Below are 27,532 nucleotides of genomic sequence, written 5' to 3'. Positions count from 1 at the left end.
GCCGCCACAAATCTGATGAAGCAGCTTAATGCCTTCTAAATACTTGATGTACACGCTTGTTAAGGTGTCATTCCTGTCCTGTCTGCAATAGTTACATTTTGGGATACCAGGACAAGAGCAAGGTAGATAGACAGACACATCTCTGAGTTGAGCATGATATGTAGCTTGCTTACTCCCATTTGAGTGCACATCAATTGTGAGATGGCAAACAGGTGTATTTGGGCAAGTGCAGAGTAGCCTGTTAGTTTGAATTACAGAAACAGGGTCTCCTGGTGCTTATAGACATGTCACTTACTAACTCCCCACAATACACAAATGCTAAACTCCCAGGGGAGGGTACATCATTTGAGAGATGGCACACAGGTATATTTTGGCAAGTACAGAATGGCCTGTTTGTTTCAGTTACAGAAACAGGACCTCCTGGTAATTGCAGTCATGTCACTTGCTGACTCCCCACATTACACTAGTTCTAAACACCCAGAGGAGGGTACATCATTTGCGAGATGGTACACAGGTGTATTTGGGGAAGTGCACAATGGCCTGTTGATTAGAGCTACAGGAATAGGGCCTCCTAGTAGTTGTAGGCATGTTACTTGCTGACTCCCCACACTACACAAATGTTAAACTCCTAAGGGAGAGTACATCATTTTAGAGGTGGCACACAGGTGTATTTGGGCAAGTGCAGAATGGCCTGTTGGTTTGAGTTCCAGAAAGAGGGCCTCCTGGTAGTTATAAGCATGTCACTTATTGTCTGCCCGAACTACACAAATGCTAAACTCACAGGGGACGGTACATCATTTGAGAGATGGCACACAGGTGCATTTAGGCAAGTGCAGAATGGCCTGCTGGTGTAAGTTACAGAAACAGGTCATCCTGGTAGTTATAAGCATGTCACTTGCTGACTCCCCACACTACACAAATGCTAAACTCCCAGAGGAGGGTACATCATTTGAGAGATGACACACAGGTATATTTTGGCAAGTGCAGAATGGCCTGTTTCTTTAAGTTACAGAAACAGGACCTCCTGGTAATTGCAGTCATGTCACTTGCTGACTCCCCACATTACACTAGTTCTAAATACCCATAGGAGGGTACATCATTTGAGAGATGGTACACAGGTGTATTTGGGGAAGTGCACAATGGCCTGTTGGTTAGAGCTACAGGAACAGGGCCTCCTGGTAGTTGTAGGCATGTTACTTGCAGACTCCCCAAATTGCACAAATGTTAAACTCCTAAGGGAGGGTACATAATTTTAGAGGTGGCACACATGTGTATTTGGGCAAGTGCAGAATGGCCTGTTGGTTTGAGTTACAGAAACAGGGCCTCCTGGTAGTTGTAGGCATGTTACTTGCTGAGTCCCCACACTACACAAATGTTAAACTCCTAAGGGAGGGTACATCATTTTAGAGGTAGCACACAGGACTATTTGGGCAAGTGGAGAATGGCCTGTTGGTTTGAGTTCCAGAAACAGGGTCTCTTGGTAGTTATCAGCATGTCACGTATTGTCTCCCCACACTACACAAATGCTAAACTCCCAGGGGACGGCACACCTTTTGAGAGATGGCACACAGGTGCATTTGGGCAAGTGCAGAATGGCCTGATGGTCTAAGTTACAGAAAAAGGTCATCCTGGTAGTTGTAAGCATGTCACTTGCTGACTCCCCACACTACACAAATGCTAAACTCCCAGGGCAGGGTACATCAGTTGTGAGATGGCAAACAGGTGTATTTGGGCATGAGTACACAGGCCTGTTGGTTAGAGAGTTACAGAATCAGGGCCTCCTGGTATTTGCAGTCATGTCACTCTCTTTACTTTCTAACACTTGACAAGTGATTAGTCTTAAAATTGCCACTCTGCAGTTAGGTTGGCCCATACATTTACATGTTGACCCATACCATGGGTTCTGGGATGATCTTTTAAAAACACCTTCAAACCCCATTCTAACATATGGCATGTACTGTGGATTGATACATGTGATGTTATATTCGACAATACACATTGACAAGCTTACATTCCTGCTACTCTGGGTATTGCATGTTGGGAAAGTAGATGAAAAATGCAGTGGCAAAAGGTGACATGTGAGCATGCAGGACATTGATGATTTGTGGCTGTTTTTGTATTGTAACTTACCAGACTTCACTCCCCCAGGTATTCCTTTCAGGCAGTCTGGATGCAGGATGGTCAAGACCTTCTCCTCCCAGGGAAAGATGTGTAATGGGGCACTAGGAGAACCACCACCAGTCTTCAGGGACTCCATGTCCTCTGGTCGTTCCAACTCTTCCTAATGTCCTCCTTTTTGTGCAGGGCAGTGCCTACAGCATTCACTCTCTAGACTATTCTTTCCAACATTTCATTTCCTTACTGAGAGAAGTATGCTGGACTTGGGCTCCAAACAATTGTGGCTCTTCTCTTATGATTTCATCTACCATGACTACCAACTCATCTTTGGAAAAATTGAGATTTTTGGGATGTGACATGGATTTAAATGATAGTTGGTGACAGGGACTTACTTAAAAAGAAAAGTGATAAAGGGAGTAAATGGATGAAAGTGTGTGAAAGATGTTAAATGAGATGGTGATAAAAAAGGAGTGCCTTATCTATCAATAACAAAATGGTGGTCTCTGGTCTCTTCCTTGCAGTGCTGTATTAGAGAGGCAAAGGATCAGGATCGGGAAGGGTTGTGTTTCAAAGTGTAATTTGCAGGTGTGTGCACTGGGCCAATGGATGTCAGCTATGTTGTTTTTGAAGCAATCCAATGGGCACTTGTCTGTTGCTTTGCTGAACGTGTACCGTGGTGGCTGACCACTGTCAGGTAACTGCCGCAAGGAGACCGCCCTTTCGACTGTGTTTTAGTAATAGGCTTAGCGGTTCCCCATGGCCATGAAGGAGTGTGCACCGCCAAGTTTGCAGGCCGCCGGGAGCTGTTGGGCAGCCATTTGTTTTGGCGGGTGGCAGTTCAGCCTGCATACATTGTAATACAGTGGTTTGGAGATTACCACTGCAACGGTCCTTCTGGGTCTGCCGTCGCGGTGGTCTGGCAATTCAGCCGCCAAACTCCTAATCAGGCCATTACTCATTCACTTGCATACCCCCAAACTAATCACTACATAGAGTATACCACTCATAAAAGAAATGTCATACATGCTTTCAAAGCATAGATTCTCTATCTCACTCAGTCACAGAGTGACACAGAGGCTTCTATATTCACTCACATACTTAGAAAGTACTTGTGCATGCAGCGGTATCAAATGCAATTGCAGACACAACCACAAACCCCTCTATTCACTAACACAGGCACTGAGGTATTTGTTCAACCACTTACATACACAGTGAGAGAGCCATAGAGGTACTAACACAGACAGTCACAAACCAGCTCATCTACTAAAACATCTCTTGGCACTACTATAGGTAGACCCCTAAATTCGGTCAGATATATAGGTAAATAGTGACACAATCTTCTCATGTATGAAGACAAGTACTGCTTTAATGATGGGTAAGGACTACTTGTACAGGGCCTGTGTGTTCACTGTCACTGCCCACTCAAGGTGACATCTAAAAGCCCTTTGTCAAGTCTTAAACCCACATTTTAGTACAAATAACTCACCTTTGAGATATGCTATAGGTATGCCACCAAGCAATGTGCTTTGTGCTTAAGTAATTGAGAGATGTCCTTTTCAGTTTTTGGGGGTCATTATGACCCTGGCGGAAGGCGGAGAAGCGGCGGTAAGACCGCCAACAGGCTGGCGGTCTTTTTTTGGGAATTATGACCATGGCGATACTGCCATGGTCATCCGCCGCTTCTCCGTTCCGCCCGCCAGGGCAGAGACGACTGCTGGGCTGGAGCCCAGGGTCTCCAGCCCGGCGGTCGTCACTATACCGCTGGCGGTATTTGGACCCGGCTTACCGCCATGGATTTCCTGCGGTTGGAACCGCCATGAAATCCATGGCTGTAAGCACTATCAGTGCCAGGGAATTCCTTCTCTGGCACTGATAGGGGTCTCGCCCACTCCCCACCCCCACCCCGACTCCCTCCCCTACACCGCCCACCACCCCTGCCACCCCCCAAAGGTGGTAGGACCCCCCTCCCCACCCCGACCCCAACATCACATCACTCATGCTTACACGACATGCATGCAGGCACCACCAACACACATACACACACCGACATACATGCCAACATCCACACACAGTCAGACACGCACACGCACACAAACATGCAGACATATCTACAGACATACATGCACTCATTCCCATACTCACGACACCCCCGCAAGCATACAGGCACTCAGACATCCCCACTACATACGCACTCCCCCATGCACGCACACAACACACAACACCCCCCCACCACCCTCCTCTCACGGACAATCTACTTACCTGGTCCGACGATCCTCCGGGAGGGGACGGGAGCCATGGGGGCTGCTCCGCCAACACCACACCGTCAACAGAACACCGCCACGCCGAATCACAGGACGTGATTCGGTGGGCGGTGTTCTGTTGGCGTGGCAGTGGAGGTGGAGCAACCTCCACTTCCCCGCAGTCCGCCGGTATGGCTGTTGGCGGCTCTCCGTCCGAAAAAGGATGGAGAGCTGCCAACAGTCATAATACGCCGAGCGGAAAACTGCCACCACTGGTGGTCTTCTGTACGGCGGTCCCTCGTCGGTCTTTCAAAAAGACCGCCGAGGTTATAATGACCCCCTTAGTAACTTACTCATGCAATTGCAGACCCCTAAGCCAAGCACTATATAGAGTGTACCACTCATGAAGGAACAGACATAGGCGGTCATTACAACATTGGCGGTAAAAGCCGCTTACCGCCGTGCAGAAGACCGCCAACACACCGCCGTGGAATTCCACCACAGCTATTATGACCCACATCTCGGAATCCGACAAAATTCAGACACCCACACAAGTCCGCCACACCAAAGGTCAGTGATAAACTGGCAAAAACAAAACCTCCACCGTCACGCCAACAGAAATACGCCCACACTATCACAACACACAAATCCACGTGGCGGTCTTTCAACCGCGGTATTCCATAGGCGGTACACACCGCCGCCCTCAAAATACACACACATCTCCAAAACACAGCCACATTGGACAATTCCAAATACACACACCTGATACACATACACACACCACTCCCACACACCCAATACAATATAAAACACACATCCACATCACCTACAAACCCCTACGACCACAATTACAGAGAGAAGGCCGGAGAGAGACACCACCATCAACAAACTAGCATCCACAGGCACACAACACCATCACCTACATAACTTCCACGCACCTCACACTACACACCACTACATATCACCACACTTATCACCACACACACCACTCCACACATCACCTACACCACCCCATGGCACGGCAAAGACACCCCAGGTTCTCGGAGGAGGAGCTCAGGGTCATGGTGGAGGAAATCGTCCGGGTAGAGCCACAGCTATTTGGATCACAGGTGCAGCACACCTCAATTCCAAGGAAGATGGAGCTATGGCGAAGAATAGTCGACAGGGTCAACGCAGTGGGACAACACCCAAGAAATCGGGAGGAGATCAGGAAGAGGTGGAACGACCTACGGGGGAAGGTGCATTCCGTGGTCTCAAGACACCACCTGGCGGTTCAACGGACTGGCGGCGGACCCCCTCCTCCTCCCCCACAACTAACAACATGGGAGGAGCAGGTTTTGGCAATTGCTGCATCCTGAGGGCCTTGCAGGAGTAGCAGGAGGACTGGACTCTGGTAAGGCAAATCTTTATTACCTTATCCCCCCACACCACCTGCATGCCATCACATACTCCCACCCTTACCCTCACACCCATCACCCCAACAACCCACAGATACCCCACCAACACAACCCACACATCCCAAAACCAAGCCCTGCATGTAACACCAATGCATGGACACCCATCACCCAAGCATGTCCAGTACAGAGACTCACTCATGCCCCCAAATCACCAATCACTCAAGGACCAAGCCAATAATGCAAGCACTGGAGTAGAGGGTCACTCACCCATTGCACACAATGGCACACACAGATACAATAACTATGCATTTACACCCCAACAGGATCCCTACTCAACGTCACCAGACAGGAGGTGCCAGACATATCCAGTCCCCCACAGAAGAGGCCCAAAGTGATGACAGCACCTCTGTCCACCTGGATCTAGATGACCAGCCCGGACCATCGTGGGCCTTCTGGACAGTCGGTTCCCCTCACACAGGTACAGGCCACCACAGACCTTCCCCCCTCTGGAAACACCAGCACAGCACCCACCCAGCGGGCCCATACCTCCGCCCCCAGGACACGTCAATCAGCTGTGTGTCCACCACTACAGGGAACCCGGGATAACCCACCACCCCAACAACAACAAGGACCTGGGGGCAGTGGCAGTGGGCACACGGTCCAGGGGACGGAGGCCCAGGAACACAGGGAAACTGGGAGGGCTGCTGTGCGACAGGGGGCGGACAGGCCAAGGGAACCCACTCTCCACGAGGCCCTCTCCTCCATCATCGGAGCATACCACCACTCCCAGGAGATCCAGGAACAAGAAAGAGCACAATGCCAAGACCCCCGCCAAGAAATGAGACCACCATGATTGTCATCCCACTGTCCCACTTTGTCACCCTGCCCATATTGAAACTGCCCCAGCTCCACTTCCTATGCGCATATGGGCAATGCACCTGTGAGACAAATAGACTGGACTCTGCCATGGACATTCCTCTACCATCACCTCTGACCATTTTACTACCCCCTCCAATATTGAGCACTTAAATAAACACACTTAAAGCACAAAACAATCTGGAGTCTGTCTGTGATTTCAAAATAGTGTATTAGCAATTACAGTGACAAAATGCTCTTTCAAATGTTAAGTCAACATACCTATGCCACACAGCTCTAGTCCATGAGGAAACAAAGCAGATGTCACACAGTGGGACCCACATCTGTGAAATCGTAAGGGAAAGTGAAAACTCAGTGACCATACACTGGCTGAAATCAACAGACAGGATAGAGGTAGAAGTGTAAAAGTACATGTAGTAGGCAGGAATGTATTCTCACCTGTGTTTCACTGGAAATATTGCTGGATGACTGAGTCCCTGTTCTGCGTGTTTTCTTCCTCAGCTTCCTTCTCATCACTGTCCACAGGCTCCACAGCTGCCACAACACCGCCATCTGGACCATCCTCCTGCAGAAAAGGCACCTGTCGTCGCAAAGCCAAGATGTGAAGCATACAGCCGGCCACGATGATCTGGCACACCTTCTTTGGTGAGTAGAATAGGGATCCACCTGTCATATGCAGACACCTGAACCTGGCCTTCAGGAGGCCGAAGGTCCGCTCGATCACCCTCCTAGTTCGCCCATGGGCCTCATTGTAGCGTTCCTCTGCCCTTGTCCTGGGATTCCTCAATGGGGTCAGTAGCCATGACAGGATGGGGTAACCAGAGTCACCTAATAGCCACACACGTTGCCTCTGGAGTTGACCCATCACATAAGGGATGCTGCTATTCCGCAGGATGTAGGCGTCATGCACTGAGCCAGGGAACATGGCATTCTCATGGGAGATGTACTGGTCTGCCAAACATACCATCTGTACATTCATGGAATGATAACTCTTCCGGTTCCTGTACACCTGTTCACTCTTATGGGGGGGGGACCAAAGCCACATGGGTCCCATCAATGGCACCTATGATGTTGGGGATATGTCCAAGGGCACAGAAGTTACCTTTTTTTCTCTGTAGGCAAATCCTCCACCTGAGGGAAAACGATGTAGCTCCGCATGTGTTTCAGCAGGGCAGACAACACTCTGGACAATACGTTGGAAAACATAGGCTGGGACATCCCTGATGCCATGGCCACAGTTGTTTGAAATGACCCACTAGCAAGGAAATGGAGCACTGATAGCACTTGAGGGGGATTCCTGTGGGATGGCGGATTGCTGAGATCAGGTCTGGCTCCAACTGGGTACACAGTTCCTGGATTGTGGCACGGTCAAACCTGTAGGTGATAATCAAATTTCTTTCCTCCATTGTCGACAGGTCCACCAGCGGTCGGTATACCGGAGGATTCCGCCATCTCCTCACATGTCCCAGCGGACGGTGCCTATGAAGGACAACAGCGAGCACAGAGTCAAACAACTCAGAGGTATGTACCCACAGTCTACACAGAACACCATTCATACACAAAATCTGGCCTGTATGTGTGTTGAGACTAGGCCTAGGTATGTGTGACGCAGTTGGTAATTAGGCCATGTGGGCCCCTGAAATGGCGGCTGCCTGACCTGTAAAGTGGGACAATGGGATGTGAGGTAACTGCGCTGGCGTTGTACACCGTCGCGGTAGGCGGTCGAAGACCGTGGCACAATGCTGCATTGGTTAACATTGGACCCTATGGGTCCGAGGAGCCAATGACGATGTACGCCGGCGGTGATGGTACGCACCGCCGCGGACGTGACCGCCGCGGACGTGACCGCCATTTTCTACCACTTCAATCACTCGATACCTGATCTTCGACAGGAGAGGACCTACACTGCAAGTGCTGCTGTGACCTCAGTCTGGAAGAGACAATGGCTCATGCTTCTGGGGAAAGGGCCCCTGCCTTCACATCGGAGGAGTTGGAGAAGCTCGTGGACGGGGTCCTCCCCCAGTACACGCTACTCTATGGTCCTCCAGACCAACAGGTAAGTTCACAGGGAGCATGTTGTATCGGCTATGCCTGTGTGGAGAGGGCTGGTTGTAAGAAGGAAGGGTGCAGAGTTATGCGTGCATGAAAGACGGTGGGTGCATGTGCCACATGGCAAGGGTAGGGATGGAGGCCACTCACTTTGACGGCGCAGTTGGTAATTAATTCTCTTCGTACCCTGTACATTTCATGTAGGTCATCGCCCAACAGAAGAAGGATATTTGGCGTGCCATCGCCAAGGACGTCCGGACCCTGGGGGTCCACCACAGACGGAGCACCCACTGCCGGAAGAGATGGGAGGACATTCGCCGCTGGAGCAAGAAGACGGCGGAGGCTCAGCTGGGGATGGCCTCCCAACGTGGGAGTGGTGCCTGTCGAACCATGACCCCCCTGATGTTCAGGATCCTGGCGGTGGCCTACCCGGAGTTGGATGGGCACTTGAGGGCATCACAGCAGACACAAGGGGGTGAGTACACTCTCATTCTGCTGACTTTGCGCGCAGTGGAGGTGTCTGGGTGGGGGAGGAGGGCTGTGGGTTTCACTAGGCCAGGGCGAGATCCGTAGGCTAGGCCCCTCCGTAAGGCATGCCCTGTGGCCCCCCCACCTCACCTCTGTAGAGTGCCAAGTACAGCTATTCATGCACCTGTGTCATCTATGTGTGCAGATGTTGTCCATATCCTTGTAGGCCATTTCCCAGGAATTGCATTGTAGAGCCCAACAGTGCGACGTAGTGCAGGGGGCTTCTGTGTCTGTCTTGTCCGCCAACAGTAGCGGTAATCCATGCACTCAACATGTCTTTCTTCTGTTCCCCCCCCCTTTTTTGTGGTCTCCCTGTTCTTGTGTGCCTTAGCATCATCAGGCGGAGGAGCAGTGGCATCGGAGCACAAGGGAGCTGCATCCCACATGGCCATGGAGGGCCACACTATGGACTCAGAATACACCAGTGGGACGGAGGGCGAGGGGAGCACCACGGCGGAGACAGGAGCTGAAACCAGTGACACGGACTCGTCCTCCGATGGGAGCTCCCTTGTGGTGGCGGCAACATCTGTGCCCCCCACTTCTACAGGTGCAGCCGCCACCCCCCCTACCAGCACCGCCCTCCCAGCAGCCCCTCAGCCTTCGCCCCGTGCATGCTCACCCAGGAGGGTGGGCATCACCTTCGCCCCAGTCACCTCAGGCCCTGCCCCAGTCACCCCTGCTGCCCTCAGTGAGGAGGCCATTGACCTCCTCAGGCCACTCACTGTTGGGCAGTCTACCATTTTGAATGCCATCCAGGGTGTAGAAAGGCAGTTACAACAAACGAATGCTTTCCTGGAGGGCATTCATTCTGGTCAGGCGGCCCTTCACCAATCCTTACAAACTCTGGCCTCAGCACTGATGGCAGCCATTGTCCCTGTGTCTAGCCTCCCCCCTCCAACTTCCTCCACCCAGACCCAATCCCCTGTACCTCTGCCTATCCCAAGCACACCATCAGACCAGCCTGCACACACCTCACCACACAAGGGAAGCTCAGGCAAACATAAGCACCACACATCCCACAGGCACTCACGCAAGCATCACACACGTACAGACACACCAACATCCACTGCCTCCACTGTGTCCCCCTCCTCGTCGTCTCCCTCCTCCCTCCCAGTCTCGTCTACACTCACACCTGCGTGCACTACCTCTACAGCCACTACGTCCCACACCAGCACACCCACCACCACACCCCGCTCACGTGCAGTCACCACCCCCACTACCATTCACACGTCCCCTGTGTCCTCTCCCAGTGTGTTTGTACGCCCCCTCCGAAGATACATAAACGCAGGCACACACCCACCCAACATACATCCACCTCGCCACAGCCTCCAGCGCATGCACCTGCACCCAAAGCCACAAAACGTACACCTCCTACTACCACCACCTCTTCCTCCACTCCCAAACCCCCTCCAGCTACCCGTCCCAGTGTGTCCAAACAACTTTTCCTGTCCACCCTTAACCTATTTCCCACCCCACCCGTCCAACTCATAGGTCCCGAACTAGCACCTCAGCCACAAAATCTCCGGGTGCCTGTTGTCACAGTTATGTGGAGTGCACCGGCCACCAGGACAGCCAATGTGTCACGGAGCCACAGCACAGCCAGTCCCCCCCCTGTGAAGCACCAGAAGTTGGCCAGTGCCCGGCGGGAGAGGGGGAAGACTCCAGCCACCCAAGCCACTCCCAGGGGTCCCGGTGGGAGTGTGGACTCATCTGTGACTCCTCCCAAGGTGGGGAAGGGCCACAAGAAACCCGGCAAGTCTGGGAGGAGCAGCACGGCGGAGAAGCCGCCATCATCCCCACTGCCCAGGAGGGCCCCACCAGCCCCATCGTCGCTGCCCAGGAGGCCACCGCCAGCACCATCATAGCTGCCCAGGAGGCCACCGCCAGCCCCATCGTCGCTGCCCAAGAGGCCACCGCCAGCCCCATCGTCGCTGCCCAGGAGGGCCCCGCCAGCCACAGCCCAGCTGCCCGGGAGGGCCGCGCCAGCCACAGCCCAGCTGCCCAGGAGGACCCCGCCAGCCACAGCCCAGATAACCACGAGGGCCCCGCCAGCCACAGCCCAGATGCCCAGGAGGGCCCGGCCAGCCACAGCCCAGCTGCCCAGGAGGGCCCCGCCAACCACAGCCCAGATGCCCAGGAGAGCCCCGCCAGCCACAGGCCACCTGCCCAGCAGAGCCCCGCCAACCACAGCCCAGCTGACCAATGAAGGACCACCAGCCCCAGCCCAGCAGGGCAATGAAGGACCGCCAACTCAAGCACCGCTGAACAGGGCAAGGACCGCCAACTCAAGCACCGCTGAACAGGGCAAGGACCGCCAACTCAATCACCGCTGAACAGGTCAAGGACCGCCAACTCAAGCACCGCTGCACAGGGCAAGCACCGCTAAACAGGGCAAGGACCGCCAACTCAAGCCCCGCTGAACAGGTCAAGGACCGCCAACTCAAGCACCGCTGAACAGGGCAAGCACCGCTGAGCAGGTCAAGGACTGCCAACTTAAGCACCGCTGAACAGGGCAAGCACCGCTGAACAGGCGAAGGACCGCTGAACAGGTCAAGGACCGCCAACTCAAGCACCGCTGAACAGGGCAAGCCCCGCTGAACAGTGCAAGGACCGCCTACTCAAGCACCGCTGAACAGGGCAAGGACCGCTGAACAGGTCAAGGACCGCCAACTCAAGCACCGCTGAACAGGGCAAGCACCGCTGAATAGGGCAAGGACCGCCAACTCAAGCACTGCTGAACAGGTCAAGGACCGCCAACTCAAGCACCGCTGCACAGGGCAAGCACCGCTGAACAGGTCAAGGACCGCCAACTCAAGCACCGCTGAACAGGGCATGGACCGCCAACTAAAGCACCGCTAGCCCATGAGCGGCAGGGGCACTGATGCAACAGGGACGGTCACGGGGTGAGTGATGCACTCTGGGCACCAGTACCCCTCCAGAACCAGTGGAGAAAGACATCCACTACATCAGTCCTTGGCAGGATGAAGCACTCTGGGCACCAGTCCCCCTCCAGAACCAGTGGAGAGATACATCCACTACATCAGTCCTTGGCAGGATGAAGCACTCTGGGCACCAGTCCCCCTCCAGAACCAGTGGAGAGATACATCCACTACCTCAGTCCTTGGCAGGATGAAGCACTCTGGGCACCAGTCCCCCTCCAGAACCAGTGGAGAAGGACATCCACTACATCAGTCCTTGGCAGGATTAAGCACTCTGGGCATCAGTCCCCCTCCAGAACCAGTGGAGAAAGACATCCACTACATCAGTCCTTGGCAGGATGAAGCACTCTGGGCACAAAGCCCCCTCCAGAAACCAGTGGAGAATGTTATCCACTTGAGAGACTGTGGCTTTGCACTCCCCAGGATGGAACAGTGGGCAAACCACCCACTGTGGAGACTTGTGAGACTGTGGCTTTGCACTACCCAGGATTGAACAGTGGGCAAACCAGCCACTGTAGAGACTTGAGTGACTGTGGCTTTGCACTCCCCAGGATGAAACAGTGGGGAAACCACCCACTGTGGAGACTTGTGAGACTGTGGCTTTGCACTACCCAGGATTGAACAGTGGGCAAACCAGCCACTGTAGAGACTTGAGTGACTGTGGCTTTGCACTCCCCCGGATGAAACAGTGGGGAAACCACCCACTGTAGAGACTTGTGAGACTGTGGCTTTGCACTCCCCAGGATTGAACAGTGGGCAAACCACCCACTGTAGAGACTTGTGAGACTGTGGCTTTGCACTCCCCAGGATTGAACAGTGGGCAAACCACCCACTGTAGAGACTTGGGAGACTGTGGCTTTGCACTCCCCAGGATTGAACAGTGGGCAAACCACAGACTGTAGAGACTTGAGAGACTGTGGCTTTGCACTCCCCAGGATTGAACAGTGGGCAAACCACCCACTGTAGAGACTTGAGAGACTGTGACTTTGCACTCCCCAGGATAAATCAATGGGCATGGAGGCCCCTCGTGGATCTGGCGTTGTGCACTCATCCGCCTGAGGTGCCCCCCCTTCCCTTCCCCCTGAGGTGCCTGTTGTATTACTACCTGATGCCCCTGCAGTGTTCTCTCTGTTTTGATCTGGTATCGTGTGTGGGCCTCGCCCATGCATTTTGGGCCCAGTGGTCCACGGACTATGAATGGTGCAATACCTGGACTAATAATCTTGGTGTATATTTTGTTAATAGTGTATATATGTATATTTTTGATTACTGAATTTTTATATATTACAATGGTTACACTCATTTCCTTTTGTCTTTGCATTCTTCCGGGGGAGGTTGGGGGGTGTAACTATAATGTATAAATATGTATTAGTGTGTGTGTTGTAGTGGGTGAGGGTGGGGGTGGGGGTGTTGCGTGTGTGTGTGTCCCTCTTTTTTCCCTCCCCCCTCCCCTGTGTCGTAGGTGCAGTACTCACCGTGGTCTTCGCCGCCGGCGTTGGTGCTCCTGGTACAGGAGCAGGAAGACTATCGCAGGGAGAATTTGGAGTTCCGGGTCCATGGTGTCCTCCTTCCTCGTGGAGTGTGTAGAGGTGAGCGTTTTTCCTTCGAAATTCCTGTTTCTGCTGTGTTTTTATCCGCGGTGTATCCGCCCCGGAAAAGGTGGTGGATTGGCCTGTCATAATAGTGTGGGCGGTACATTGTCCTCCGCCTGTCTGTTGGCGGTGACCGCCAAGCTGTTTGTTTGTACCGCTGTGGCGGTCGGATTGTTAAAGTGGCTGTCTTAGTTGGCGGTTTCCGCCAAGGTCGTAATTCCAAAAAAAAATCCGCCGGCCTGTTGGCGGTCTTACCGCCGCTTTAACACTGTCCGCCAGAGTTGTAATGACCAACATAATGTTTCCAAAGTATTGGTCCTATGTATCACTCAGTCACAGAACGACAAAGAGACTTCTACATTCAATCACATACTCAGAAAGTACTTGTTTATCCAGCAGTATAAAATGCAATTCGATACACAGCCACATACCCCTGTATTCTCTAACAGAGGCAGTGAGGTATTCTCTCAGCTACTTATATACCCATTTAGAACGCCATAGAGGTACTAAAATAGAGAGTCACGTATCGGCAGATTTATTGAAACATCTTATGCCACTTCTATAGCTGGACTCCTATATTCAATGAGACACAATCTTATCATGTATCCAGAGAAATACTGCTTTAGTCATGGGTGAGGCATACTAGTACAGAGCCTATATGTGCACTCTCATAGCCCACTCAAGTTGGCCTCTAAAAGCCCTTTTTGAAATCTTACATCTGTGTTTTAGTAGAAATAACTCGCTTCTGAGATATGGTGTAGGCATGCCATCAAGCATGGTGCTCAGTTTTTACGTGATTGAGAGAAATGCCCTTTGGACTTTTAGTAACTTACTATTGCACTTGCAGATCCCTAAGCCAAGCACTACAAAGAGTATACCATCCATAATACAACTGACATATATCTTTCGAAAGCATAGAGCCTCTCTTTCACGCAGTCATACTAACAGAGGGATGTATGCATTCAGTCATATGCTCAGTGTGAGAGATAGCTGCAGATACACCCACATACCCCTCTATTCTCTAACAGAGCAACTGAGGTATTTGTTCAGGCACTTATATTCACATTTAGAGAGGAAAACAGATAGTAAAATAGACAGTCACACAGGCACATTTACTTAAACATATCAAGGAACTGCTATAGGTAGATTGCTACACTCACTCAGATATGTAGGCAAGTAGTGGCACAACGTGGTCATCCATCCAAATACCAAGTCCTTTAAGTCACACACTCAGAAAGTACTTATGTATACAACAGTAACAAAAGCAGTTGCAAACAATCTTACATATCCTTCTATTTCCTATCTCTGACACTAAGATATTACTTAAGTCACTTTCATTGACATTTAGGGGGTCATTCTGACCCTGGTGGTAATTACCGCCATGGCGGAGGTCGGCGGTAGCACCGCCAACAGGCTGGCGGTGCACCGCTGGGCATTCTGACCGCGGCGGTTCAGCCGCGGCCAGAAACGGAAAGTCGGCGGTGTCCCGCCGACTTTCCGCTGCCCTTGAGAATCCTCCATGGCGGCAGAGCGCGCTCCGCCGCCATGGGGATTCTGACACCCCCTACCGCCATCCAGTTCCTGGCGGTTCTCCCGCCGGGAACAGGATGGCGGTAGGGGGTGCCGCGGGGCCCCTGGGGGCCCCTGCAGTGCCCATGCCAATGGCATGGGCACTGCAGGGGCCCCCGTAAGAGGGCCCCAAAAAGAATTTCAGTGTCTGCCTAGCAGACACTGAAATTTGCGACGGGTGCAACTGCACCCGTCGCACCTTCCCACACCGCCGGCTCAATTCTGAGCCGGCGTCCTCGTGGGAAGGGTGTTTCCCGCTGGGCTGGCGGGCGGACTTTCGGCGTTCGCCCGCCAGCCCAGTGGGAAAGCCAGAATGACCGCTGCGGTCTTTTGACCGCGGAGCGGTCTTTCGGCGGGAACCGCGTGGCGGGCGGCGGGCGGCGACCGCCGTCCGCCGCGGTCAGAATCACCCCCTTAGTTAGTTCAACAGTAAATCATATGCTGCCAGAGTTATTTAAACAGCTGGACACATAGAGCCATTCAGATACATAGGCAAGTTGTGACACACCTTATTCACCTATTCACAGTAGTAGTCCTTTAAAATGTGTATATACATAGGGTCACAGTGATAAATATCGTAGTGCACCAGTGAAAGAGTAATGCATTCACTAACACAGAGAAAGACACAGACATGTATAACTTGAAAATTAATAGAATAATGTTACTGCTATTATAATATGACAACTGTTTATATTACTAGTTAACTAATTAAAATATTTCATGTGAAAGTACATAAATAAAGCAGAATTCTACTTCTTTTTGGTTTCTTTTTGGTTATCAATTTCTACTTAACTACGCACACTTACAATACCGTCAAAAAATCAGAGAAGAAAGAAACAGAGACAATAATACTATCTCCTCACAACTGAGAAACAAAAGGGTCAAAATGCAGAAAAAGTAGTGAAAGAGAAAAGAGCTGCTGGTAGGAGAACAGAAACATTTCTTAAAATAGTATGTGGTCAAATTGAAATACAGCAAAATGAAGTACACAAAAAAACAAAGTGTGACATCAACTAAGAAAGGAGTAAAAGTGTGTAATATGACAAGTAAAAAATCCTACAATGAAAGACAGAGTTTGACCAGAAGGCGGCCCTAGTTTAAGGAAATCAGAGTTAAAATGTTCCACATCAGAAAAATGTGGAATCTAATGAGAACCATGAAGAAGTATAAAAGAAGGAGAGAAGCTGTCACACAAAAGGAACATGTTGAAGGTGTAATTGATAAGGCCTTTGCTCTCAAAAGGAAGCTTTTTATTTTGATTCTAAACAGAATGAAACCACTACATAAAATAGTATTGAGTATGAAGAGAAAAAGTCAAAAGAAAAGGCTAGTCAATAGAACTAACCTTTGCAAAGTTTTCAGTGGTGAATGGAGACATACTTTAGTGGTGAGCCTTGCTTTGATGAAGAAAGCTACTTGCAAGAGATCTCATTAGTGCATGCAGTTGATGAATCTGGACGGTGTTATGAGGTGAAAGATGGTTCTCCTATTGAAAAAGAAGTAATGGTACCTAGAAATGTACAGCTTAAGAGGTACATTGACAGTGCAGACAGGCCCCTGTATATAAGTAGAACTGTAACAGTATTTGCAGTGTTCGGTAGCAATTAACTGACATATTGAGCAATCTTTTACATATCTTTCTATGCAAAAGGCTTATCCAGAACATTTCAATTATGCAAGGATTAGATCCATGCAAAGTAAGGAAACATACAAATATATAGAGACATTCACTAGCATGCTTATCAAAGCAAGTGTGCCAAAGCACCTTTCATCATTTTAGAATGTTAGCAGTACACCACTCTCAAATGCAAACTTTAGTTAGGAGACTTTACCATATGAAGACTCCTGCGCTATGTTTAGAAGCGATGTATAGAGCTCTTCTACATGGTACAGGGACAGAGGTGGAAAAGGTTTGTGGTGATGTACAGTTTTGTTTCTTTGGACCTGAAGACGAGTGTAGGGAAAATGAAGACTTGGGGCCATATTTATACTTTTCGACGCACAACTGCGCCAACGCAGTTTTGCGTCAAAAAATCTAACGCCGGCTAACGCCATTCTGAAGCGCCATGCGGGCGCCGTATTTATTCAATGACGTTAGCCGGCGTTAGCCGGCGGCGCTGCCTGGTGTGCGTCCAAAAAAATGATGTACACCAGGCAGCGCCGGCGTAGGGGAATATGGAGCTTGGGCGCCAAAAAATGGGGCAAGTCAGGCTGAGGCAAAATTATCGCCTCAACCTGATTTGCGCCATGTTTTTCGACTCCCAACCCCCATTGAAATGACTCCTGTCTTAGCAAAGACAGGAGTCATGCCCCCTTGCCCAATGGCCATGCCCAGGGGACTTCTGTCCCCTGGGCATGGTCATTGGGCATAGTGGCATGTAGGGGGGCACAAATCAGGCCCCCCTATGCCACAAAAAAAAAAAAAATTACTTACCTGAACTTACCTTATGTTCCCTGGGATGGGTCCCTCCATCCTTAGGCGTCTTCCTGGGGTGGGCAAGGGTGACAGGGGGGGTCCCTGGGGGCATGGGAGGGCACCTCTGGCCTCCTTCCGAGCCCACAGGTCCCTTAACGCCTGCCCTGACCAGGCGCTAAAAAACGACGCAAAAGCGGCTGGACGTCATTTTTTTTGACCCGCCCACTCCCGGGCGTGATTTTTGCCCGGGAGTGTAAATACGGCGCACATGCCTCGGAGTCAATTTTTTAGACGGGAACGCCTACCTTGCATATCATTAACGCAAAGTAGGTGTCCACGCTAAAAAGTGACGCAAACTCCATGGACTTTGGTGCTAGACGCGTCTAACGCCAAAGTATAAATATGGAGTTAGTTTTGCGTCGAATTTGCGTAAAAAAAAACTATGCAAATCTGGCGCAAACGGAGTATAAATATGCCCCTTGGTATTTGAAGGTGTAGCAGAACGGAAGACAGGTATTACTGTTGATAACTGTCATGAAGAGCTTCGAAAGTTTAAAACAGTGGGTGTAGATAAACTGGACTGTGTTTTGTGTATGTTGTCAATGCACTCACTACAAATGTCAAGCTGGTTATGTTATTGTGTCTTCAAAAACTGAAGAAGGCAATAGAGATAAGTGGCAAGAATTTGCACCTTTTTGATTTGTAGAGGAATGCTTTGATTGTTCCACAAGTCCAATTATATGTAAGAATTGGTGTAATAAGTTAGAGGACAATACGATGCCAGCAAGAGCAGTACGTAACAATTTAGAAGTAATTTCAGCTGCACAGGAACTCACAATTTGAATGTTTATGAAGCTATACTTATGCAATGTATACATCCATTTCAAGCTATAGTCAATATGGAACTGAAGACAGGAAAACTATCTCCAACTGAGCTCCAGAAAGGTCTTAAAGGTAGAGTTGTGTACTTGTCATTAGGTTTCAGGCAGAATATTGAAACGTTAGGGGTGCAGACAGATTTGGAAAAGAACTTGTTATTCTAGTCAATGATGTCCCTACCAAGAGCAAAAAGATAAGGCAAGAGTTAGTAGATGTTAGTGAAGTAAAAGAAACATTATGGCCCTTATTCCAACCCTGGCGGTCTGTGACCGCCAGGGCGGAGGGCAGCGGAAGCACCGCCAACAGGCTGGCGGTGCTTCCTGGGCTATTCTGACCGCCGCAGTCAGAAAAGGGGAACCAGCGGTTTCCCGCCGGTTTTCCCCTGGCCCAGGGAATCCTCCATGGCGGCGCTGCTTGCAGCGCCGCCATGGGGATTCCGACCCCCTTCCCGCCAGCCTGTTTCTGGCGGTTGTCACCGCCAGAACCAGGATGGCGGGAACGGGTGTCGTGGGGCCCCTGGGGGCCCCTGCACTGCCCATGCCACTGGCATGGGCAGTGCAGGGGCCCCCTAACAGGGCCCCAAGCAGACAGTGAAAATCGCAATGGGTGCCACTGCACCCGTCGCACCCCTGCAACTCCGCCGGCTCCATTCGGAGCCGGCTTCCTCGTTGCAGGGGCTTTCCCGCTGGGCCGGCGGGCGGCCTTTTGGCGGTCGCCCGCCGGCCCAGCGGGAAAGTTGGAATGGCCGCCGCGGTCTTTTGACCGCGGGGCGGTCATTCGGCAGTAACCGCATGGCGAGAATGACCACCTATATCTGGTACAAAAATAACATTTACTATAAAAATGTAGATGTTCTTCAATATCTTACACATATGGAGGATGACACATTGCCATCAAGAGGTCAAATTGAAAAGATAGATTGATCCAGATCGTAAGAAATTTAAGAACACTACAGTATTAATCCTCTACATTCTAAAGAAATTTTTGGAGATGCTATTGGTCTCATTCAAATGAAAGAAGCAAAAGGAGCTCTGTTAAGTGTGTGGAGAAAAAGCTTAGAAGATTGTTGTTTTATACATCTGCTTCCTACTGGAGTAGGTAGTAGGTATGATGATCGACCTGTACAAATATCAGCAGCTGAGTATAGATCAACTAGACTTTACTCAGATTACCCTAGATTTCACCAGTGAATTCCCTATATGTTTCATCTACTATTTGAGAGTGACTTTTTTGGCTTATCTTATGCAGCAAATCACATTCTCAAAACAGAAATGAATATTCAGAATCTTTCAGCAGGGGATATGTTGAGAAAATTCCTGGAAAATATGAAAATCTAAAATACAACTTTATTAATTTGAAGGCATGTCAATGTGGTACTAACTAGTATTGGTATTGTCGTCATGGTGAGCTGAAATGCATGTTGTGAAACTTAGGAGCACCTACCTGACTTCAGACACTCGATTGTGCTAAGTATATCCGGGATGACCTGCTTGATATCTAATGAGAAGCAAATTCAAATATTAAGACATCAATCTGAAGACTCCAGGAGAACTCTGCTCATTGGATTCTGCAAACATGTGCATATATTTGAGCTGCAGATTTCAAGCAATGAAGGCTAACATCTGCAACAAAACTAATCCTCCTCTTGACGAAGGGATTGATTTCTTTTAGCAAAAAGAGTGCTAAGTTAGAGTGCTCAACATATTCACATGCTGTTATGGATAAAAGATGCCCTGAAGTTTGGAAGAGACACTCATAAGTCTGTCTTGTCTTTCATAGAACAGTTTGTAAAAAGCACCATCCCAAAAGAAACTGCGGGCAAGGGATTGAGACAACACGTTCTATTATTTCAAAATCATAGGTGTGGTAAATACTGTTGAAAATATAGATGAAAAGCAAACATTTTCACAAGATGTCGTTTTGGATTCCCACTACCTGTTATCTCTGAAGGGAGAGTGAACAGCTTTTTGTCTGTGGTCAGACACACCCAAACACAGAAATCGCCAAAAAATACATACAACCTAAGTAGAACAGTAACATTGACACATGTAAATTACTACAACCCTGTTATACTGAAGGTGTGGAATACAAATATGGATTTCAATTTGTTGCAGATAACTCCATCGCTATGTGACTTCTTATATTACAAAGTCAGAGAAGACAGAGATGAAAGAGATGTGGGAGGAAATTTCTGCAGAAAAGAGCCTTTCCAAGAAATTGTATAGTTTCAGTTTGAAAATGCTTTCCCACAGGGAAATTAGATCTTGCGAATGTGCTGATAGGTTGAGCTCAGCAAGTTTGTTCTCCAAGTCTAGAGGAATTGTTGTGTTGGCAAGTCTAGGCTTTGCAAGCAGTCGTAATAGAGTATTAAAGTATTTCCCAGAAATACAGTACCATGCAGAATTTGATCCAGAGAGTTCAGACATTCTTAAACTAACAAGCTGGATACATACTACTCAAGGAGGAGTCCCCATCTTCAAAACATGTGTCTGTGTGAATTTCTTCAGCACTGTACATATAGAAGTAATGTACCTGAAGGCATAGAATAGGGAAGATTTGAAGCCTTGGATGTGACAGTTCTTTGGCAGTAAAGGAAATCTAACCACAGAAATCTTAGCTACCAAACTGCAGGAAAAATAGTTTTTCTATTTACCACTTTTGTAACTGTTCAAACAATGGTTTGTGGAATCAGATTCACTTGGACACTGTTACTGTTAGGAAGGCTCATTCAGCACTGTAAAAGACAGTATTTAGTGGTCTGTGTTTTCAACATACTTGCAAATATTGCTAATGTTCATATGCACACTTGCAATCTGAGAAAGAGGTCTGACAGGAGAGGTCAGTCCGTGTATACACCCTAATGTGCACACCTGTCATCTAAAAGAGAGGCCTGACATGAGAAGTAGTCCATGCACACACCGTAATATGCACAGCCACCATGTGAGACAGAGGTCTGACAGAAGAGGCCAAAGCATGTACACACCTTAGTATGCACACCTATCATTGGAGAGAGAGAAGTTAGTGGAAAAGCAGTCCCTCTCCATACACCCTACTACGTAAACCCATCACATGAGAGAGAGATATCTAGATGGAGAGGCAAGTCCATGTACGCATCTTATTATGTTTTTCCATTAGCTGAGAAGGAGGTGTGGAAATAGAAGGCAGTCCATGCAGACACCTACAATTCACACCTTTAATGTAAAAGAGAGTTCTGAGTGAAGAAGCCAGTCTCTCCTCACTCCCTACTACACATACCCATCGGCCAAGAGAGGAGTCTCACTGGAGAGGCCAGTCCCTCCATATACACTACTTCATCTATGTGGAGAGGCCAGTCTCTCACCACACCTTCCTACACACACCTGTCATGTAAGAGATAGGTCTCATTGGAGAGCATACCCCATCACACATACAACTATTTCCCTACAACTTTGTTACAATTTTACAAGACACTTGTGAGAGTGGCTCACAAGCTTCAGGGAGTGAAGCTTGAAGCATGGATATGTGAAATCTTGTGAGAGGCTCATGAGACCAGAGGGGCAATTACTGAGCCTGTCACAAGGAGTTTCATGATTCAGCAAGCTTATTGCAAGGCATGCATGGAAAATCACTGGACCTGCCACAATGTGTTTTCTGATCCCATGAGAGTCTTGTGAGATTGTATGGAGGGAATAAAAAAAAGGCCAAGGTTAAACCAATACTTACCATTCTTACTGCATGGTTGAAGAAACGTTGTGATGTGATTGGGTGCAGAAGCAGGAATAGCTCAGTTTGTTGTTGGTGATTTGGAGGAGAAGGGAACATGTTGGAGTTGTGCTCAGCAGAAGTGCAGGAATTTGGAAATGAGACAGACTGGTGCTTTCAGTTGTATATAGGAAACTGCTCTAAACTAAGGTAATTAGAAATATACTTTATGAACTTTGTTGAGAAGTATGTGTAAGTACACTACTCTTGGTAAATGTATTGTATGCAAGGTTTAGTAAGTGAAAAACTGTGTGTAAAGGTCCGTGTTTATTAATTTAGGTTTTGAGAGGTAGACTTTAGATTGTGGAGAGATATCACCAAATACTGGATGCTGTGTTAAAAAATGATGGCCCTCATTACAACCCTGTCGGTGATAAAGCAGCGGTAATACTATCAACAGGCCGGCGGTAAAAAAATTGAATTATGACCACAGCGGAAACCGCTCACAAAGACAGCCACTTTAACACACCGCCCGCCACGGCGGTAGCAACAAGCATCGCGCCGGTAACCGACAACAGCCCGGTGGAAGACAATGTCCCACGCACCCTATTACAACAAGACAATCTGCCACCTTTTCTGAGGCGGTACCAACGCCATCAAAAGCACAATGGAAACAGTACACAAAAGGTAAACGACTCACCTCTGGACACTCAAGGAAGAACCACAACGCCATGGAGCCCGAACTACAGGTGTTACCCATGCTGGTACACCTCCTCCCACACCAGGAACACGAACGGCGGTGAAGACGACCACAGTGAGTATCGCACGTAGCACACAAGGGAGGGTGGGAGGAAACAGAGAGTGACACACACCCACTCAACACCCCCACTCCCACCTCCAACACCATACATACAAACAGATGCAACAACATTACATTTCCAACCCGTACCCCTCAGGAATAACGCAAGGACAAAAGTAAGTGAGTAAAGTCAGTGTAATAATATAAATTTCAAGAAATACGTCCTCAAAGCACGAAACAGTATCTAAATATATACAAATGGAGGGACACTGCCCAGTCCAAAATGTCCATGGCCCACAGGACCATATCACATAGGCCAAGGCCCCACTTGACTCCTGCCTCAATACGGAGAGAACCCTTCTGGGGCATCAGGTTGAAAATACAGAGGCACCTCAGGAGGAAGGGGAAGGGGAAGGGGGGCACCTAAGCCGGAAGATGGTACAACGCCACTGCTCCTTCTTAGTCCTGGGGAGTGCAAAACCACAGTCTCTCTAGTGGGTGGGTTGCCCACTGCTTGGTCCTGGGAAGTGCAAAGTCACAGTCTCTCTAGTGGGTGGTTTGCCCACTGCTTGGTCCTGGGGAGTGCAAAGCCACAGTCTCTCTAGTGGGTGGTTTGCCCACTGATTGGTCCTGGGGAGTGCAAAGCAACAGTCTCTCTAGTGGGTGGGTTGCCCACTGCTTGGTCCTGGGGAGTGCAAAGCCACAGTCTCTCTAGTGGGTGGTTTGCCCACTGCTTGGTCCTCGGGAGTGCAAAGCCAAAGTCTCTCTAGTGGGTGGTTTGCCCACTGCTTGGTCCTGGGGAGTGCAAAGCCAGAGTCTCTCTAGTGGGTGGTTTGCCCACTGCTTGGTCCTGGGGAGTGCAAAGCCTGAGTCTCTCTAGTGGGTGGTATGCCTACTGCTTGGTCCTGGGGAGTGCAAAGCCACAGTCTCTCTAGTGGGTGGGTTGTCCACTACTTGTTCCTGGGGAGTGCAAGGCCACAGTCTCTCAAGCACATGGCTGCTTCCACTGGTTCTAGAGGGGGCTTCGTGCCGAGTGTGCTTCATCCTGGCAAGGAGAGGGTGAGTGCATGCCTTCTTCCACTGGTTCTGGAGGGGGCTTTGTGCCCTGTGATGCAGATCATGGAGGGTGCAAGGTCACAGTCTCTCATCTGGGTGTCACACCTACAGTTTTTGCAGGGGCCAGGATGCACTACAGCCCATGGAGGAACGACTACACACTGCCCCCGGCGGTGATGGCTGCTCAATGGTGGCAGTGGCGGGGCTGGCTGCGGGGCTGGCTGCGGGGCTGGTGCTGGGCTGCCTGTGGTGGGGGGAGGCTCCAGCCCTTCCCCTGCAGCCTCGGACGGCTGCCCACTGGGGCTGCTGCTGCTGGCAGTGGTGCTGGTGGCGGTGCAGGTGGCGGTGCTGGTGGCAGTGCTGGCGACGGTGCTGCATGTGGTGGGGGGAGTCTCCAGCCCTTCTCGCGCAGCCTCGGACAGCTGCCCACTGGGGCTGCTGCTGCTGGCAGTGGTGCTGGCAGTGGTGGTGGTGGCGGTGCAGGTGATGGCAGCAGTGCTGGCGGCGGTGCTGCCAGTGGTGGGGGGAGGCGCCAGCCCTTCCCCCTCGGACAGCTGAAGTGCCATGGCTGGTGTTGTCTGCCCAGATGCTGCTCCAGCACCAGGCTCCAAATCCATCCTACCTGCGGCATCTGTGCCTTGGTCATTGCCCTTGGCAGGTGGTGTTCCCTTCCTGCCCTTGGCAGCTAGTGGTGCCTCCTTGCTTCTGCCAGCTGGTGTTGCCTCCTTGATTCTGCCAGCTGATTGTGCCTCCTTGCTTCTGCCAGCTGATGGTGCCCTCTTGCTTCTGCCAGCTGGTGGTGCCTCCTTGCTTCTGCCAGATGGTGGTGCCTCCTTGCATTTGCCAGCTGGTGGTGCCTCCTTGCTTCTGCCGGCTGGTGCTCCCTTTTTCCCCTTGGCAGCCAGTGCAGGCACACTGGGTGTGTGGATGGGTGTCTTCACGGTGCCTCTCACAACTGCAGTGGCTGCAGAAACGACACTGGCCGTGGACTGGGTGACTGAGGTGCTAGCCTGAGTCCTGACCACCCTGGCCCGAAGTGAAGGACGGGGGGAGGGGCAGGAAATAGGTCAAGGGTGGAGAGGAAAAGGTTTTTAGGGGCACTGGGGCTGGAAAAGGGTGAAGGTTTGGAAGTGGAGGAAAAGGGAGTGGTGGTAGGAGGTGTCTGTCTGTTGTGTTTGGGTGCAGGTGCATTGGCTGGATGCTGTCGTGAGGTGGATGGCTGTTGGGTATCTGAGTGCTTGCGTTTGTGTACTTTGGGAAGAGGGGGCACAGACACAGTGGGAGAGGACACAGTGGACGTGTGCATGGATGTAGGGGTGATGGTGATGGAGGTAGTGGATGAGGATGTAGTGCATGCAGGTGTGAGTGGAGATGTTACTGGGAGGGAGGTGGACAACGAGGAGGAGGGGGACACAGTGGAGGCAGTGGATGTTGGTGTGTCTGCATCTGAATGGTGCTTGTGTGAGTGCCTGTGGGATGAAGTGTGGTGCTTGTGTTTGCCTGAGCTACTTCTTTGTGTTGATTTGGGTGCATGCTGGTCTGAAGGCGTGCTTGGGATAGGCTGGGGTTGAGGGGAATTAGACTGGGTAGAGGAAGTTGGAGGGGGGAGGCTAGAGACAGGGACAATGGCTGCCATCAGGGAGGAGGCCAGAGCCTGGATTGATCTCTGTTGGTCAGCCACGGCAGAGTGAATTCCCTCCAGGAATGCATTTGTTTGTTGGAATGCCCTGACAGACCCTGGATGGCATTCACTATGGTTGACTGCCCAACAGAGATTGATCGCAGGAGGTCAATAGACTCATCACTGAAGGCAGCAGGGCTGACTGGGGCAGGGCCTGAGGTGCCTGGGGCGAAGGAGATGCCCACCCTACTGGGTGAGCGGGCACAGGAAACACGCTGAGGGGCTGCTGGGAAGGCAGTGCTGGTACGGGAGATGATGGCTGTACCTGTAGTTGGGGTGGCCATAGAGGTGTCCGCCACCACCAGGGAGCTTCCATCAGATGAGGAGGTGTTGCTGTCACCCCCTTGTGGCTGCTGTGATGCCTTCAAGCACCCATCCAACTCTGGATAGGTACGACGGGCACCCCTTCCTTCTTGGGAAGCTATCCCGAGCTGGGCCTCCGCCGTCTTCCATGCCATGTGGCGCAGGTCCTCCCACCGTTTGCGACTCTGGGTGCTCTGCCTGTCAAAGACCCTCAGGGTCTGCATGTCCTTGGCGATGGAACGCCAAATACCCTTTTTCTGATAGGCGCTGACCTGCAGAAGAAGATATATAGAAAAAGGTATTATTCATACCGTCCGGCCTGTTACACTCATGGCCCACCATATCCCTCCCATCCCCTTACGGACAGACATTGACCACCATACATGCAGCACTCTGCCCAGGACCCCTCAGACACCCCTCCTTACATGAGGCTTACACATACAGCACTCCATGCATTCATGCTCCATGCATCGTGCTCACAGTGTACTCACCTGTTGGTCTGGAGGACCATAAAGTAAATGGTACTGGGGTAGGACCCCATCCACCTGTCTCTCCAACTCCTCCGAAGTGAAGGCACTCGAGCCACTGTTGCTTCCAGACACAGATCACAGCAGCACTTTCTGTGTAGGTCCTCTCCTGTTGAAGGTCAGGTAGCAAGTGAGTGAACATTGGTGTACATCACCATTGGCTACTGGAACCCTTAAGGCCCAATGATAATCAATGAGGTGTTGCACGGTGGTCATCGACCGCCTCCCGCAACAGCGCACAACATCAGCGGAATTACCTCATTTCCACTTGTCCCTCCACACAGATCAGGTGGCCGCCATTTCAGGGGGGAACAGGCCATGGCACCTAACTGCGTCACAGCACATTTACGGTACTACACGTTCACATACTGTTTTTGTCACAACATGCAAGGCATTTTACTCTGAGGATATGTTTGGATATGACCATGTGCTCACCATTTTTCACCCTAGAGTTCAACCGCTGAGCATGAATAGGAAATGGAGACATAACCCTGTGTACAGACCCCTAGTGGACATGGCAACAACGGAGGACAGGCACATTATCCTCACCTACAGACTTGATAGGCCACAATCCAAGAGCTGTGAGCCCAATTCGAGCCAGACCTGATCTCAGCTATCCGTCACCCCACTGGGATCCCCCCTGTTGTGTAAGTCTTAGCAGTGCTCCATTTCTTTGCAAGTGGCTCCTTCCGAGCGACAGTGGACATGGCAGCAGGGATGCCACAGCCTATGTTCTGAAACGTGCTGACCAGAGTGTTTTCTGCCCTGAAGAAACATATGTGCAGCCACATTGTTTTCTCCCAGGTGGAGGATTTGGCCACAGTGAAGGCTGACTTCTATGCACTAGGACACATCCCCAACATCATTGGTGCTATTGATGGT

This window comes from Pleurodeles waltl, chromosome 1_2 (genome assembly GCF_031143425.1).
Source record: "Pleurodeles waltl isolate 20211129_DDA chromosome 1_2, aPleWal1.hap1.20221129, whole genome shotgun sequence".
NCBI classification, from domain to species: Eukaryota; Metazoa; Chordata; class Amphibia; order Caudata; family Salamandridae; genus Pleurodeles; species Pleurodeles waltl.
Note: the sequence above shows the minus strand (reverse complement) of the source record.